This window comes from Pogoniulus pusillus, chromosome 19, assembly GCF_015220805.1.
Source record: "Pogoniulus pusillus isolate bPogPus1 chromosome 19, bPogPus1.pri, whole genome shotgun sequence".
Classification (NCBI taxonomy): Eukaryota; Metazoa; Chordata; class Aves; order Piciformes; family Lybiidae; genus Pogoniulus; species Pogoniulus pusillus.
In genome coordinates this window covers 19,174,465-19,186,089 of record NC_087282.1, presented here as the reverse complement: position 1 = coordinate 19,186,089, position 11,625 = coordinate 19,174,465, and the positions used below count along the sequence as shown (strand labels likewise).

The 11,625-nt window shown below is 46.3% G+C and overlaps 1 long non-coding RNA gene across 1 annotated transcript; it reads left to right on the top strand.

Annotated features, from left to right (window-relative positions):
* Window positions 1-4,119: 4,119 nt before the first annotated feature.
* On the top strand, window positions 4,120-6,699 carry LOC135183706 (uncharacterized). The gene is made up of 3 exons (XR_010305670.1): window positions 4,120-4,216; window positions 5,260-5,434; window positions 6,634-6,699. It is a non-coding gene; the product is annotated as an uncharacterized LOC135183706 (long non-coding RNA).
* Window positions 6,700-11,625: the final 4,926 nt, after the last annotated feature.

Sequence of the window (11,625 nt, the reverse complement as noted above, 5' to 3'; positions counted from 1 at the left end):
CTTATCTCCAGCTAGTGTGCGTGTAGATGGATACATTGATGGTGGGATATGATGAGAATGGTATGATATTACAACAAGAGAGCATCACCTCTACAACTACCTGGAAGGAGGCTGTAGTTAGGTGGGGGCTGGTCTCTTCTTGCAGGCAATCAGTGACAAGACAAGAGGACACAGTCTAAAGCTGCACCAAGGCATGTTTAGTCTGGACATTAGGAAGAAGCTCTTCACAGAAAGAATGATTGCCCTTTGGAACAGGCTTCCTGTGGAGATGGTGGAGTCACTATCCCTGAAGGTGTTTAAAAGGAGATTGGATGAAGCACTTAATGCCATGGTTTAGTTAATTAGAAGGTGACAGATTGTAGTCAATGATCTCAAAGGTCTCTTCCAACGTGGTTGATTCCATGTGAGTCTGTGTATGTGAGCACTTAGTTTAGCCTTGTGTGGCCCATCAGGATGAAAACTGGGTTTCCTGTCCCAAGCTCAGGTGCTGCTGGGTACCAAAGGTGATTCTTAATGAGCTGTCCCAGATGTGGAATGTCAGTGCTGAGCCTGGGAGAGGCTCTGTAGTTCTGCGAGGAATTATTTTAGAGTTCTTGCACATTGTTCATTACCTTAGAGCCTTATTACAATCTTAGTCCTGTGCACTTGGTGCTAATGTTCTCCTTTGCCCTTCCCCCATCCCCCCCCCAAATTATTTCCAGAACACTACAATTACATGACAATTGCTGCTTTCAACTTAGAAAAAGCCTGCCATAGGAGCTTGTGCTCTGTGCACTTCTCACGCTGAGCAGATCTGCCCTTTTCTGTCATCAGCCTTTTCCATCCACACAGCCACCTTTAGGACTTCAGAAAGGACAGCAGGAACAGACTGTGCATCTGTGCCTGAGTCCCGAGCCACAGCAGCTGCTGGTGTGGACTGCTGTGGCAGGATGCAGCTCACCTGTGCTTGGGTAGTCAAGTAACTTGAAATCTAGGAAAAGCAGGTAGTCAACAACATCATGATGACTGTGGCACATGATACCTGGGCACTGAGACATTAATATAAGGTTCTTATGGAGCAAAACTAGAAGTGGGTAAATTCAGATTGGATGTTAGGGAAAAGCTCTTGACCATGAGCATGATGAGACACTGGAAAGGGTTGTCCAGGGAAGTGGTGGAGGACCCTACCAGTGGAGGTTAAGGCCAGGCAGGATGGGTCTCTGGGCAACCTGGTCTAGTGTAAGGTGTCCCTGCCCACAGCAGTGGAGTGGGAACTGGATGGTTTTTGAGGTCACTTCCAACCCTGACAACTCTGTGATCCTTTTGGGTGCTTGGGTTTCTTGTCCTACCAATATTTTTGGTGTTTTTGTCTTGCATTGGGTCAAAGACTTGAAATTTTCATCCCAACACTGTCTCCCCCATTCTGTCTGTCATCCCAGATATTTTTGTTTTGGAAGCAGCCAAACAAAACATTTCATCACTTTTAAAAACACCTCATAATTTCACAAATTAATTGAAATAAAGCTCTTCAGGAAGAATGTTTTAAAAGTGGCAATTATCACCTCAAACATATCTGTGAGACTGACAACGAGGTTTACCCAAATCTAAATGACTTCACAATTAAGGCAGTTGCTGTTGAACCCAAACAAACCCTAAGCAGAGACTGGATAGTGCAGGGATAGCAGTGAGTATTGAGAAGTGGTCCCTAAGCATAGACTGGATAGTGCAGGGATAGGAGTGAGTATTGAGAAGTGGTCCCTAAGCAGAGACTGGATAGTGCAGGGTTAGGAGTACTGAGAAGTGGTCCCTAAGCAGGATCCTTAGCTGGGAAATTTAGATGCAGGCTGAAGTTTCTCAGTGTAGTGTTTGCTTCACTGCTACTAAAGCTGCATGGCAGAAAGAGGACAAGAGCAGACCTGCCAGGCAGTTGAATCTGGTTTTCACAGCAGGCAGAGTTGGCTTCCATTTAGCACTGCAGAAATTTCTCTGAGAAAAAGCCAGTGGCTAAGACACATAATGTTAATTACAGGTAACATCGACTGAAATACCTGGAGGAGACAGGCAGTAGCTGCAGTCTGTAGAATCTAAAGGGACTTGTCAGAGTGGCATTAATTTTTAATGCTTTAACCAGGGTAGAATCCCTCTACAAAGTCTTAAGTGGAGTAGGAGAATTTTGTTTGATGTTTTTAATATAACCTGAAGGAGAAAGCCATAATTTCAGCAGTCTCTAGTGATGACAAATTTCCTAATTGAACAACAGGAAAAAACAAACTCCCCATTTTTACCCAAGCCATTTCAAATTTAGCTGAAGCCAGACAGGGAGCAGCAATTCCATTATCTTTACAGGCTGTTCTGTAAGGTTAAAATCTCTTGCATGCTACATTTCTCTTTAAGCGAGACTTCATGCTGCCCTGATAGAAACCCTCCTGCTAAAGCCAAAGGGGTTTTGCCCAGGAAGAGGCAGGTTGCTCCTCTCCCCTGCTGCTAGCGTTTGTGTAGCGGGCAGCAGGGTGAGTCATGTAGAGAGGACCTGCGCAGCGTGCAAAGGGGAGCAGCAGTGGAGGATCTGCTGCATTCTTCTGCACCCCCAGGAGCTCTTCATCCCGCTCCAAAAAAATGCTTCTTGCCAGAACATAATAGTGTGCTAATAACCTTTCAAAACCTGGAGCTGTATTCTACAGGTGTGCAAGGCATATGGCTTCTCCCCTATTAGCAATGCAAATTTAATCAACTGGAATAATATTCAAATGGTTGGCTCAGCATGAGCCAACAACCAGCAAGCAGTTGTTGCTTCTCCCTGCTTTTGACAAATAGAAGAAAGAACTTTGATTAAAACTTCAATTCTCTTTAAAAGAGATCCCTTTGAACGAAAGGAAGCAATGTCCTCTAGAAGATCTATTGCATTTCCACTGCCACTTCCCGAGACAACTGCTTTTTATGTCCATGTCTCAGCAACATCAGATAGAAAAATCTGTTACTTTCCAGTTGAAAGGCAATCTCTGTCACTAAACATGCTGTAATTCAGCAAAGGGACATAGTTCAGGTTGATCTGCATATTTTCCCATTTGGGATTTCTATTGCATTTCAATTTAATTTCATATCACGATGCTGTTTGTTGTTGCCTGGCTCTTGTTAATAGCCTCAATATGCTGCATGTCTACTCTTCTGTCTGTCAAACAGCACCAGGTCACTGGGTTTATAGACTTCACTGCAGAGCAGAAGTCTGGAGTGTTTTAACATCCCCCTTGCTGCAGCAATGCAACCTTGGTAACTCTGGTGGCACTCCTGGGATAGGTTAGCGTGGTCACATTGCCCCATGGCAAAGGCAGTGGAGACAGCATCTCCCCAAGCCAGGACACTTCAAGGCAAGGTTGGACGTGGCACTTGGTGCCATGGTCTAGCCTTGAGCTCTGTGGTAAAGGGTTGGACTTGATGATCTGTGAGGTCTCTTCCAACCCTGATTATACTGTGATACTGTGACATGACTCCAGGGTGCTATGCCCAGTTTGCCTGTTGGTGTAAATAGGTCTTTATGGTGATCTGCAGAAGACAGTGGTGGTTGGAGTTTTGTTTGAATCTTATGGGGATGGTGAAAGGACAGAATAAAGAAACAAGGCTCTAGGCACAGCTTGCTCTCTGAAAAGCCACAGGTTGAAACATATCAGAGGCTGTTCAGGGATGGCCTATAAATCTGAGTGATGCTCTACAAACTGGAACAAGACACAGCCATTTTTGTCTGGGCAATGCATTCTCAGACAGAATCCTAGAGAGGTTTTGCTGTTGTGGCAGCTCCAGTTGAAGGAAAGCTCTGGGTTGGATTTTTTTCAAGTATCAGGACAAGACTCATGGCACTGAAGATGTATTTATTAAGCAGAGTTTTCTCCCTGGGCTGGGACATGTTAAAGATACTGTGACTTAACAGGAGACTCCCTTCACTGACCCCTTCCCAGTTTAATAGCATTCCACACTGTTGAAAGGGGATGACCTTGTTCCTCTGGGTCTTTGGGGAGGCTTTGCAGTGTTTCCAGGCAAGTATGAACTCTCCTGTCACCCAGGGTCTGGCACTGAACACACATTACTACTGAAGCTGGGCTTTCAACTGTCTCATAAATACTGGCTTTGATCTGGCAGACATCCAGTTTGACCTGGTGGCACTTTGCTGGAGTTCACTGATGCTGGTGAAGATGAGATCTAGTCCTGTAGCCTGCCTCCAAAAGAGCTGTATCTGTGTTCTGTGGTAGGTAAGACTGCCTCTCTCTTCTGTTTGCCTAGAAAATGCATGTAGTGCTGCACCCCACAGCCTCTTCTTGTTGTCTGAGCAGACAGAAGAAACTATAGTGTCAGCTAGCCAAGAAATTGTAGGAGGGCTGCATGACTCCACTTACAACCTCAGATAACTGTGATCACCTTATTTTCATTCACTTAGTGAAAGAAAACGTGAAATTGCCACAGCAGATAATTATGGTAGTAGTTTCCTTGTGTTCTTGGTCATTAAGTGCTGATTGAGAATGGTTTGCTAATGACTTTGAGTTATCTCAAATAATACTGTTGTTTATGGGACTAGAAAACCCTTCTTTTTAAGCCACTCAGTCTAAAAATGCCTTCCACAACACATCCTTATGTTGTTATGATCATCAAAAATATGAAAGTCTATCTGTTGGAGAAACCTGGAAGCTGAGTTACTAAAAGATGCAGATGCAGATCCTGTGGTCCATGATAAAGAAGGGCTAATCTTAATTCGTAGCCTATCTTCCACAGCAGTGAGCTAGTACCCATTTGCCGCTTCCCCTGGACCAGCTGGGCACAGTGCCTGGTGGACTTCAGCTGTGGCCGAGGTTTGCCAGTGGCATTTGAAATTATTAGGGATGCAGAAGCACTCTGGAGTTGGCACAAACCTGGGATCTGTGTTCCCATGAAGGAAGTAAGAATGCAGGCAGCCTAAGGAAAATACAAAACTAAAATACAAGCACTTCAGCAACTGGAGTCTGTCTCTGTTGGGAGCCAAGAGGGTGGCAGGCAGGTGCCTGAGGTGCCCTCCTCCCAGCTTGTTGCTGCTCTCTGCATCCCTGCCTAAACATCCTAAGCAATGAAATAGCATTTTGCTCCCAAAAACTCACCTCATCTGAGGCTTTTTGAGTTATGTAGCAGCTTGTTTGCAGGCTGTTTGCAAAGTTGTCTGCTGTTGATAAGTTAGTGCTGTTGCCAACATGTTTCTGGCCTCTGGCCAGGTACATGCAGCTCTTCCTGAGATACCGTCTGCTCCTTGCTTGAATGTTTCAGTGCTACCCATCAGCCCTCCAGTGCCATCACCCTGTGATCTTGTCTGCACAACCTCTGGCACTTGACAGAGCTTGAAGGCTGGAAGCTTTTATGGGCAAGATGGCACCTGAGACCCTGGGGATTTGCTGTCACCTCTGCTGCACCACCGGATGGGCTGTGGCGATGGGGGCAGTCGGTGAGTGTGAGAGAAAGTAGTGATGCTGGAGGGGCAGGAGCAAACCCCCACCACCCTGTGGACAGTAGGACAGAAAGGTTGAGCAATAGTCACAGCTCGCAAGGGTGCTGCAGGAATCGGCCAGAGCAGTCCTCACAGCAGGAAGCAAAGGCCTGGGGCTCTTGGTGTATCATCACACAGGACTGTAGCTAGCAGAAATGCAGTACCAAGCACAAGCGATGTTCTCACTGTGTTTCATGGAGTGCAGAGTTTCATGTGTACCTCTCAGAGCTTTTACTTTTGTTTTCTTGGGCAAAAGCACTTTTCATCTCTTCTTGCTGTGTCTCTTCTTCCACTTGTAGCCAGTCAGGGTATTGTGTCTGAACATCTGTTCCGATACTGGGATCATGGCTTGGTTTGGGGTTTTTTGGTTTCACAGAACTTGTTCAGGGCTCACTAGCAGTGAAAAAAAAAAAAGAGCCTGGGCATTTTTATTCCCTTGATTGCTGATTTTTGTTTACTTCAACCTCTTGAAGAGCAAAGCACTTCTTATCTCTGCACGGGAGATGAAGCCATCTCTTTAGCTGCAGCCTACTTAAGAAAGAGGGTGTTTTTCTGATGCCTGTGTTTCCCCCTGAGAAAACATGAAACACAATAGAAGTAGTTTAAGAAAAAAGCCGAAGTCCTTGGACTCCACAGGCATCAAAGCTGAGCTATTTTCCTTTGAAAACAGTCTTTGGGCGGGCTGTGATTATTCCCAGGCATTTATAATGCTACCCACCAGACAGGTTTTATCCTAGCTAATTTTGGCTTCCAATTCTCGATGCCGTTGTCTATTTTTTCACTTTTGATGCACTTCACAAACAAGCTTAAGCTTCCCAGGAGAAAATCCAGCTCTGGGAGATGGTGCAGCTCTGGGCTAGGCTGTGCAGGCAGCCCTTCCCAGAAGCCCAGTCTCTTCACAGTCCAGCAAGAGTGGCTTGTGTGTTGGCTGTGTGTGCCAGCAGATCTCGATGTCCCACTCACCCCATGCCTCCACTGTGCGTGTCCCCTCTCCTCTGTGATCTAAATCAACCCCTAAAAAGCTCTTGCAATAAACTTCCTGAGCTTGAATATCTGTAAAAACAAATTATTCTGGCTGTTCTCAACACATTCTCATTAAACAAGATCAGGCCAGCACAATAAGGCAGTTCAATATTCCATCCTGTTTGTTTTTTAAGCAAAGCAAATGATGTCCTGCAAGGAAAATATCCACAGCCTGACAGCGTCAGCATATGCTCCATTCATTTTGACCTGGGAAGGAAGTCTTTCAGATGAAGACTGCTGCAGATGGATTTGCAGAAGGAGCAACTGAAAGGTCAGCAGGGTCCAGCTGCTCCTCACAGCTGATTAGCTGCTGTCAGTCTGTCTTGTGGCTATGGTCTGAGTTGGGCAGGCAGAAGCTGAGTCTGGATCCTGTGGGGTCCGAGTTCTGCAAACCCAAGTGCTTATGGAGTGACTGTGACATGCAGTGATGATACAGTTGTCTTGGTAGGCCTCACAGCCTAAAATAGGCTTATCCATGCCCTGGCTTGCCCAGACACGTTTTTCTGCTCTCCTGTTTTGGGGAGAAGCAACCACAAGAAAGAGGGCAAAAAACCTGGAGCCACTGAGTCTAAGGACTCTGGCCTGCCCAGACTTGTTTTGCTCCTGTGCTAAACAAGGTACACAGGCTTAACTTGTGCCTGCCTTGTGCAAGGCCTGTGCTTTTCCCAAATTTTGGTAAAACAAGCCCATGGCTTCACCTAATGCAGTCAAGCTTGGCTAACTGCCGTTCTGATTGGCTATTCTGTGTCCAAAGGCCCATTGGGCTCAGGCTGTATTGATAAAAAGAGATGAGCAGGTAATGCAGTGTGCTCTCTGCCATTATATTTATCCCCAGTGTTGCCTGTTGCCATTGCTCACTGCCTCTGTACATCCCGAATTGCCTGGAAACTGCCTGCCTCAAGCTCACCAGGAACAGACTCTAAATGCCTCCACATGATTGGCCTGCATAGCCAGCGTGACATCGTGCTAGGACTGCACATCACAAGACATCCTGCCTGTCAGGAGACCCAAAACTCTCCTGACAATATGGGAAGTCCTGGGGATACACAGATTACCCAGAGGACCAGGTCAGAGAGAGTCTGCAAAAACAAAAATCACTTTGGTCAGGAACAAGCACAAAAGCATCCTGACATTCTGTGAGGCCAAGGGGAGAGCATGTGTCTCAGGCTGGCTGTATACTCTCCCATGATGACAGTCACCCCTCCCATCACCTGGATTTTGGTGACTTGGAGCAGGCATAGAAGCCAGTGGGCTTCTAAATATTTGTCAGGCAGAATGTCTTTCATTTTCTGACCTGAATTACAAAGTATCTTTTCTTCTTACTACTTTGCTTACTCTCTCTCCATTTTGGTTGCTTGTGCAAGCTGCTTATTGGCATACAGTTACTTCACTGCACTTTCTCTTTTGTTCAGATTGGTAGTTCTTAGTTTTGATGATTTATTTTTTTGTCATTTGCATTTAATTTTTAATCTTGTAAATTGGCTGTTGTCAGGGTAGCTGCAAGCCAGGAGAAAATAATGGGATTCAGAACAGAAGTAATGAGATCAGAAGTGAAAAAGATCCCAGTGAGAAAAATCATGGGGGGAAAAACCAAAAGTGTGTGGGGGACACACAGATTTTGCTTCTCTAGGTCACATCAATCTGGAATTTATCCTGCAAAAAATCCATGCTGATATCAGTGGGGTCAGTATGGTGGCCACAACCTGACCCACATAAGACTGTTTTGAGTTTGGTTCTTTTTGAGTTACTTGGCTCCTTATGGCCTTTCTGAAGGATGCTGATAGCCTCTGCCAGTATGCTCTAGGAGGCTGGATGTTATCACACAGTATCACAGTATCATCAGGGTTGGAAGAGACCTCACAGATCATCAAGTCCAACCCTTTCCCACAGAGCTCAAGGCTAGACCATGGCACCAAGTGGCACGTCCAAGCGTGCGAGTGACATCTCTGCCCAAGCACATCAGGTCTTTCTCATTCCTCTCTAAATGGCAAGGTACTCTTATGGGGCTCTACACCCTTTTGACAGCAACACATCTGGCATTTGTTCAAATCCCTTCTACAACCCCTCTGCAGAGAAAATAAGCTATTGCTGGAGGTTGGATTTGTTGCTTGGTCTTTGATTGTTTTATCTGTGGGATTCCCAAGAAGCCTAAAAATCAGTGGAAGTGCAAACAAACCAAGCCAACAGAGAAAGAGCAAGACTCAGCTGGTACAAAGAAGCTCAGCTGCATACCACATGAGTCTTAAATCGTCCTGCTCTGTCCCAGCCAGGGCTGCTCCCCTGGTTGCAGCACAGTGCTGTAGACTGTCCCCTTGCCTCGGGGTCGTTTTGCCCTGAAGCCCATGTCTCATGCAATCCATCTCCCGTTGCCTTTATAGCTGCAACTGTAGCATCAAAACAGTTTAGGTATGTCACCCTGCAGGGCAGCCTGCGATGTCTGTGTGTTTGAAGGCTGTTAGAGAGAGAGCTGAGGCTGGGTTCTCCACAGGGAGGCAGAGAAGGAACCATGCTGTGGTGCTTGCTGCTTTCCTGCTGCATCTGCCTGCAGGAAAAGTTGCATTTGCCATGCCCTCTGTGTGTGTATGCATCTCTGTGGAATCACAGGAAGTTTTGGGTAGGAAGAGACCTTTGCAGGTCATCTAGTCCAACAACCTTGCAGCGAGCAGGAACACCTTCAACTAGATCAGGCTGCTCAGAGCCACACCCAGCCTTACCTTGATTGTTTCCAGGGATGAGGCTTCTACCATTTCTCTGGGCAACCTGTGCCAGTGTTTCATCATACTCATAGAAAACATTTCCTCCTTGTCTAGTCTAAATCTATCCTCTTTTAGTTTAAAGATCATTGTCCCTCCTCCTGTTGCAACAGGTCTTGCTAATAAGACTGTTGCAAACTTTCCTATAGGCCTCCTTTAACCACTGAAAGGCTGTAATAAGGTCTTTCTGGAGCCTTTTCGTTTCCAGGATAAACAACCCCTACTCTCTGAGTCTTTTCTCACAGCAGAGGTGTTCCTGTTCCAGAGGTGTCAGCATTTTTGTGGCCTTCCTCTGGACCGTCTCCAGTGGATGCATGTCTTGCTTGTTCTGAAAACTCCAGAGCTGGACACAGTATTCCAGGTAAGCTCTCACCAGGGCAGAGGGGCAAAATTGCAGAATCACTTGCCTCAACCTGCTGCTCAACTGCCAAAAGATCCAAGTATGCAAATTAGAGGTTGTAAGCTTTAGCAAGAAGCATTAAGAACCTATACAGAGCTCTAAGTGTGATTGTTTACTCTCTTCGTAGGGATATAGTGGTCTGGGACTTGAAAAGGGAGATACAGGCTGCATGGCAGCTGCTTTGAGGAGGAATTGCCACCTAGACTCTTCCCTTTGTGCTTGTGAAGCTTAGTAGAGAAGAGGACCCTTCAAGAGAAGTCAGACTGGGCTGTGAGGTACTCATCAGCTGGCTTAAATACTCTGTGATAAAATAAAGAAGCAGCATGACTCTGATAGTAGGCTGTGGAGCCTGATCCAGTGATGGTCACTAGTGAAAATGGGGTAGGGAAAGGGAGACTTTAAGGAAATTTAGTCTATAGATGGGAATAGAGTGGAATTTTTAGCTCTGAGCACAGGGGAATTCTGACAACTGGAACAAAGAAGGGTGCAAACCCAGTCATTTTAGGAAGTATCCATGACTTTTCATTAACCAACCATCTGTGCCAAATGGAAGGCAAAAGAGGCAAACTAAAGGGAAAAAAAGGCACACTCACTGCTGGTGGGTGCCACAGATGCTAGATTTATTTAAAGCCTGGCACTAACAGCTACACTGAATGACATGCAGCTGATGTGAGTGATGCATGAATACAACCCAAGCTGGAAGATTTCACAAGACAGTCTTCAAGACGGAAATTGTTAAGAAGTGCCCTTTACACATCACCAGCTAAGTGCTGTGTATTTGCTGCTCCGAGCTACTGTGCCAGTTGGATGTCTGCCAAGCTTGTAATGCTTCTTTAAAAGGGATCACTTGCCATGTGGAGCTTTTGCATTTTCTGTTATCCAAACAGACTCGCTTGAATGTTAATTTATTCCTGGGTGCCAAGGACCCAGCTCTGCAAAAAGCCAAACGTGGTGGAGCTCCATGCCTGCTGGATGGCCTGCTCCCATTCCTGCTCCATCAGGCTGGGGCTGGAGGCATGTACCAGGGATGCTGGTTAGCTGCAATCGTAGAACAATCTGTCATTGGGACATAAATTGTCCAGCCACAAAGGCATTTCCTTATTTCAAAGTGCAGTGCTGTGGCCTTGGCTAAAAAAGGATAGCAGCTTTTCTCTCTCCTGGGACGTGACAGCTGGAGAAGGCACAGAGGAGTATTTGAAGAAGGAAAAGCCTCTTGGGTTTTTGGAGCTGGGCTACTGTGAAACATCCTGGGCCTTGGATAAAGCCTGCAGCATTTCTGGGTAGATCAATGGAGGTGATCCAGCCCTTGTGGAATCAGAGGTAAAGCCACTAGGAACTTTCCTGTACTGTCAGCTTGCTGCTCCCACAGTGCTTGGGCATTGGGTCCCTTAAAGACAGATTAAGGAGCCCTTTGGGAGACCATAATAGGGCTCTACAACAGGGCCATCACATCTTCAATCTCTCCGAGTTTCACATTGTCCACTCCAAGGTAACAAAATAGAAGCTGATGGCCTTGGCCTGCATTCAGACAGGGCTGTTTGTCACCTCAGGTCTCTGTCTTTCAAGTGTTTGAAGCATCTTTTGATGGAGGTATGCTGAACTTTCCAGCAGTGTGTGTGCAGAAGAGAAGCCACCACACTGTGTGGCTGCTGCTTACAGCAGAGCAAACTGCACAGCTCCTGCGCTGTGGGTGGCCAACCCCCAGGAAAAACAGGATGCTCTGTGCTGCCCAGGGGCTGCAGATGGGAGTAAAATATCGGTGGGAACTTCAGCAAATGGAAAAGAGCAGCAACCGAGAAGGTGTTATGTGAGACAAAGGCTCCTTGCTCAGTGGCACTAGCGCAGATAATCACAGAGGGGACATTTGGCATGTGCTATTGTTGGCCTCATGCTAGGATTGGCATCTTTGCCAAGGAAAGGGCAGCAGGCTGGCGAGGGGACAGCAGACTGTGGCAAAGTACCACACCCACACT